At 42.5% G+C, this 6000-nt stretch overlaps 1 long non-coding RNA gene across 2 annotated transcripts; it reads right to left on the reverse strand.

Annotated features, from left to right (window-relative positions):
- Positions 1-10: 10 nt before the first annotated feature.
- LOC135980442 (uncharacterized) lies at positions 11-3328 on the reverse strand. Of its 2 annotated transcripts, none has more exons than XR_010597510.1 (3): positions 1457-3328; positions 924-1030; positions 11-810 (listed from the first exon to the last, which is right to left on the reverse strand). It is a non-coding gene; the product is annotated as an uncharacterized LOC135980442 (long non-coding RNA). The 2 variants fall into 2 exon arrangements; XR_010597511.1 differs by having other exon boundaries at positions 920-1030.
- Positions 3329-6000: the final 2672 nt, after the last annotated feature.

Consider the following 6000-nt stretch of genomic DNA (forward strand, 5'->3'; position numbering starts at 1 on the left):
AACACTGGGATGGAAGGTAGAAGTGGAATGTATGTCTGCTGACTTTGAAGGGCCATTAGAAGAGGGCAGTGTGGAGTTATGCAGTTGAGAGAGGCTTTGTAAGAGCACTTTACCAGTCAGCCACATGAGTGTTCTGTGCTGGACAGTTCTCTGGGCCTTGTACAACAAGAACTACACAATTTCTAAGTATGGCTGTTTTCCTGAACCTATGAGTTCTAGGGTGCTTGCTGTACATTTACAAGGACTGTGCCTTGAGCAGCAAAAACAGTGAAGAAAACCAACTTGCAAAGCAACATAAAAGGTGAATGGAACAGAACTTTAAAATTGGAAAGGCAGCAAATGTTTTTGTCTGTTTCAATGCACAAGACTACAGTCTGTTGTAGCTACACACACACAGCAACTGTGGTTTTCACAGGTTAGTGTACGTGAAGCAGTGCTTTTCCTTGCTGGAGGAGTAGTGAAAAGAATGTGGCCCCTGATGTCAGCTGGGGGCTGCTACTGAGTTCTCTGAGTACTGTAAATGGTGGGGAGTCAAGGATTTTTGGAAATGTAGGTCAAACATGGTCTGCAGCCCGAGAAGATCCATTATGTCCTGGGGAATTTCCCTCTCCTTTTCTCCTGTCTGCTCTTTGCTTGTCCAGGCTGTCAGCCATGTTGGCCCTCCAGGCCCTTTGTTCATGGTCTGATGCAGTACTGCATATGTCCTTCCCCCCCACCCCTGCCCAAGTCCTCTTCTTTCTCCTCATCAGGGGCAGGCATTCTGTGGCTGTAGAGGAGGGAGGGGGCACCTCAAGGCCACGACAGCAGCAGCTGGTGATAAAAACAGATGTATCACTGGCTTTACAGGCACCATGGAAAGGAAAAGAAGTTTAAAAACTCCCTTTCCTTATTCCTATAACATCTTTTAATAAGTGCTTACTGACACTTCAGCTTTGGAGAACCTCTTCACAGTCTGTTGTAATGTTCCTTTTTTACCTTCAAGTGGTTTTGATTGTTTGCAGTTGTCTTTGATGGTTTTCCATTGACTGTTCTGTGATGGGATAACGGTAGACAGTTGAGCCTTGTATTACATCATCAGCTAGCCAGGGAAGGGAGGCAACTCCCTCCCGCATGAATAAACCTATCTGCTGGTGACTCCTTTTAGCCTTAAGGGCATAAACTTCAATATAGTTACATTATTTCTTAAATATTAACCAGGGCATGATGTGTGTATGGGTATGAACATCAATAAATTGCAAGCTTTCAATTGAGACCTTACCCGTTACCCTTTATGGACAACTATCCTCTAAGCAATTTATTTGTGTAGTGAATTTGTCATGTCTGAGAGAAGAGTTGTTTGTAAAGAACAGGGAACCCTTTGCAAAGAGACCTATGCATCATAGAGGGGACGGGTTTTCTGTTGCATGAAGCTATAAATCTTCAGTACCTATTCCATGGTGTCAAGGGTTTCACTCACCACTGTAGCACCTCCTGCTGGCCATCACAGGGATTAGCTCTGCATGCCTGTGCACCCTCTCCTGGTGGTGCCTCGCCCATCGACATCACCACCTGCAGACCCACCTCAGTCCAAGTACTGCAGCATGCTCTTCATGACTCGGCCCTCCGGCCGTGTCACTGTGTGTTTTCCCCCTTTCGGGGGAGAGGGGAAGATCTCAGTTCTAGAGTCTAGCTACTTCTCTAGTGGGGGGGGGGGAGAGGGGAGGGAGACCTGGAACCACCCTTACTCCAGGTTCCAGCCCAGGGACCCTGTAGCTAACAGCCTCCTGCTGCCTCACCTTAACTTCTCAGCAGTGCTGCTTCAATTCCCTGGGCCACTTCTCAGGGCCTTGAGCCTACAAGTCCCAGCTGCCAGCCAGGAGCTCTCACTCTAGCACCCCTGGTCCCTGCTAGCAGCTGCCCTGTCTGAGGTGCTACCTTCCTGCAGCCCTCTAAGAACCCAGTGCTTTCCCTTGGTCTCCCTGCAGCAACTGAGTGTGTCTGACCCTACAACTCTTTTTATATGGGTCTGATGGGCCCTGATTGGCTGCTCCTTGCAGCCTGTCACCTATATTGACACTATTTTCCACAGGAGGTGGTGGTTTTAGCTGATCTCACAAAAATTAAGGTCAACCCAAACAACAAATATTTTGTTGCAATTTTCCCAAAGGAAAATTCCACTGAAATGTGTCTTTTCATACAGAAAATTTCAACTTTTTCAAAACCCCATTTTCTGACAGGGAAATTTCTTTTGAAAATTTTCAGCCAGCTTTACTTCTGATACAAACAACACTTTTTTGGCCTTTGTTTTCCACAGCTCTTAGAATAAACTGCAAAAAACCCTTCAATATACCAAATTACATTTTAAAACGATCAAGTAAACTGAAGCTGAACATCTAAACGAGAATTCTATCAACCATCAGCTGAATCCCTGTAGCCAGAAAGTTATTGTTTTTATTATAGAGAATGTCCATGCCTACCAGCTAGTGATATTTTTAGTCGGGAACAATAACGTTACTATTAAGACTCAGGTCTGCAGAACTAACTTTCTTTGGTTTTAGTTGAAGTAAGTAGATAAAAGCAGCAAAGTAAAATAATGAAATCAGCCATCTTTACTTTCAAAGTCTCCTTTAGAAAAAATAATATCAAAAGCCTTTCTGTGTCATTGGCTCATCCTGGCTTTCCCCCTCCCAGTTTATTTTTTCTTCATAGGTTTCATGACCAATTTTTTTAGTACTGGGTATTACCCAGTTTCAGATTTCTCCACTCTGAAATTATACTTAGATTAAGTATAGTTTTATAGCATTTTGATATAAATTAAATATTTGATTCCTACATATGAATGCTCTCTTTGTATTACAATTTTTTCCTTTATTTAAAAACAAAACAAAAAAGTATTTACCCTCTTCTTCACACTGCTTTTTCTTAAGTTATCCTTTTTCTGTAACTTATCACTTCTTCCTTTTCCTATCAAGTTATGCAAACTAGTTTTGCAACCCAGAACAACTATTAATTCTCTTTTCAACCTTTTAATCTGTGTTTTACAGTAAAGCTACCAAACTACTGTTTTACTCTATTTGGGTTTATCCCTGTTCTCTGAGAAACCAATGGGAGATTTTCTTTCCCTGGTAGCAAAAGAAGGCCCTGTATATTGTAACAGGACTGGCTCCTTTCCTGTCCTGAGATCCCTCACAAACAGCCTTTTGGGTGGTTACCTCTAGAGTTTTATTTATTACCTTCACCAAAACACTATCACAATCCTAGGCAGGAAGTCTATTTACAGATTTTCCTAATCCTCAAACCTGCCTCTATAGAAAAGAGGCACTCCCACCACCCTGGGGCCTGTCTTCTTCTGGGCTCTACTAATCTTCCCTTCTTTATGCTTCCTTCCTGTGCTTTTAACTAGCCTCTCCAGCTGGTGGGATAATTAACTCCTTAGCTTATCAGTCCCCACTCTGCATAGGCAATTAAATACTTCCCTCCCCATCAGTCCTTTCCTGGTGGAGTTAGTTAATGTAAATGATCAGAGTGCTGGGTCGACTACTGGCTCTCAGCACTCTGTCACACATGTTCATCAGAAGACAAACTACTGTATTTATTGCACTGAATTGGGTACTTCTTTCAGAAGAGAGTTTAAGCACAGGAGATTTCTTAATAGTGACTCACTATATTTTATCCTCCTTTTGTATACTAATCCATTATGGCCCAGCATTAGTCATTCATTGTTGCAGAAGATATATATCCAGAAGAATAAAGTTTAAATGAGTTAGCTCTTATCCTCTAGACACAGGATCCTACATGAAGAATTTTAACAAGCAGAACTTTTCCCCAGCTCCCTCTGGATCCTTCAGCCCGGCTACCTGATTCTAAGCAGTGTGAAGTGATTGCTCCTGCATCCCCCTATATCTGCTCCCATTGTGCAGGCAGGGAGAGGAAGGAGGAAATCAGAGCGGGAAATAGGTCCCATTTCAGCGAAGCACTTCAGCTCAGTCATAGAACATTAGGGTTGGAAGAGACCGCAGAAAGTCATCTAGTCCAAACCCCTGCTCAAAGCAGGACCAACATCAACTAAATCAAGCTTAATTTTAAGCACATGCCTAAAGTTAAGCATGTGAGTAGTTCCACTGAAGTCAAAGGACTACTCACATGCTTCAAGGAAAGCATGGGCTGAAATGCTTTGCTTGACTGGGCCAAAGTGGTTTGGTCTCACCAGTGAGAAATATCACAAATGAAGCTGCACAGAACGTGGCAGCTGTGAGTCTCAATATTTATTATCAAATGTAAGTAAGAGAGGAAGGCTGGTCCAGTGGTTAGGGCATTAGCCTGGGACTCAGGAGGCACACAGCTTCAATTCCCTGCTGTGACACACGCTTTCTGGGTGACCTTAGAAGAGTCACAAAATCTCCCTCTGGGCCTTAGGTCACCATCTCCAAGTTGGGGGTAATAACCCTGTCCTATGGCACAGGGTATTGTGAGGATAAATGCCAGATTGTGAAGTGCTCAGATATGGGGGGGGGGGGCACATAATGACTGAGAACATATGGTCATGTTCAGCATCCTCCATCATTCTGAAATTTTGATGATATCTGAGCTTAATTGGAAGTAAAAGAGTAGCTTGAATCTCTTACAGGATATTTACCACTTTTCTGAATCACCTCCTTCTCTTATTAATTTCTTTGGGAAGATGTAGAGGGAATTTTGCCCCCTTGGGTGAATTTTCCATGATTCCTACCATGTGCTAAAAAGTTATCTTTGTTTCTGATAACTCACCATTTCCATGATGACAGTATGTGGTCTGTCTTCCTGTTTTCAGAGAAAGGTGTTTATGTGCTCTCGCCACCTTCTATATGTACATAAAGGCATTTCCCCCCATTATCTTAGTAATTAGCTTGGTTACAAATCCAGCCATCCTTTGGAAAGCCTGTTTTACAGTGAGAAACTGAAGAAGTTCAGGGTATGTCTACCAAGCAAAAAAAGAAAAACAAGACCTGTGGCAGCAAGTCTCAGAGCCTGGGGCAACTGACTCAGGCTCTGACTCATATGCTCACATTACAGGGCTAAGAATGGCAGCATAGACATTCAGGTTCGGGCTGAAGCACAGGCTCTGTAACCTGGAAAGGGGCAGGGTCTCAGAGCCTGGGCTGCAGTCCAAGCCCAGGTGTCTACACTGCTATTTTTAGCCTTCCAAGCCTGAATCAGTTGACCCACGCTCTGAGATTCATTGCTGGGGGATCTTTTTTTTTTTTTTTCAGTTTAGACATATCCTCAGTCTATTTGACTTAACAAGAGAAAGTTAAGAGGTGATTGATAAGGGTTTATAAGTACCTCCATGAGGAGAAGATTTCTGATAGTAGAAGGCTCTTTATCCAAAAAAAAAAAAAAAAAGGCACAATGGGATCTAATGGTTGAAAGCTGCAGCTAGACAAATTCAGATTAGAAATAAGGCACACATTTTTAACTCTGAGGATAATTAGTAGAGCTGGTTTACCAGCATCAGACAATTTACCTAGTGATATGGTGGATTCCCCATCACTTACAGTCTTTAATTGAAGAATGAATATTGTTATAGGATGTGCCCTGGCTCAACCAGTCTTGTTGCAGGAACCACTAGGTAAAATTCTACAGCCTCTATTATGCAGGAAGTAAGACTTGTTCCTTTTGGCTTAAATAGCTAGGATTTTTTGCCTTAATGTTCCTCTGTAGCACTTATTATTTTTAAGCCCAAGCATTTTCAAGATTTTAAATTTTATTATCTGCTTATTTTAATCTTTTCCAGATCACTAGATAGGCTCCTCAATCTCTGTCATTTTAGCAGTGCAGTTTTCTAATTTAGAGCCTTACATTTTAACAAACTGCTGCAACTCTGGCCTGATCTGTAGTGTTCTCACATGGATTACTACAAACAACATCTGAGTCCCTGGAGAGCTCTCTGAGGTCAAGTCAGCAGCAGTCATTACTGACTGCTGGATGCTCAGAGGGGAGCTCATAGCCTTGTGGAAATAAATTATTTTCTGTCTTGGAGTC

Source organism: Chrysemys picta, unplaced genomic scaffold (genome assembly GCF_011386835.1).
Source record: "Chrysemys picta bellii isolate R12L10 unplaced genomic scaffold, ASM1138683v2 scaf3344, whole genome shotgun sequence".
NCBI lineage: Eukaryota > Metazoa > Chordata > Testudines > Emydidae > Chrysemys > Chrysemys picta.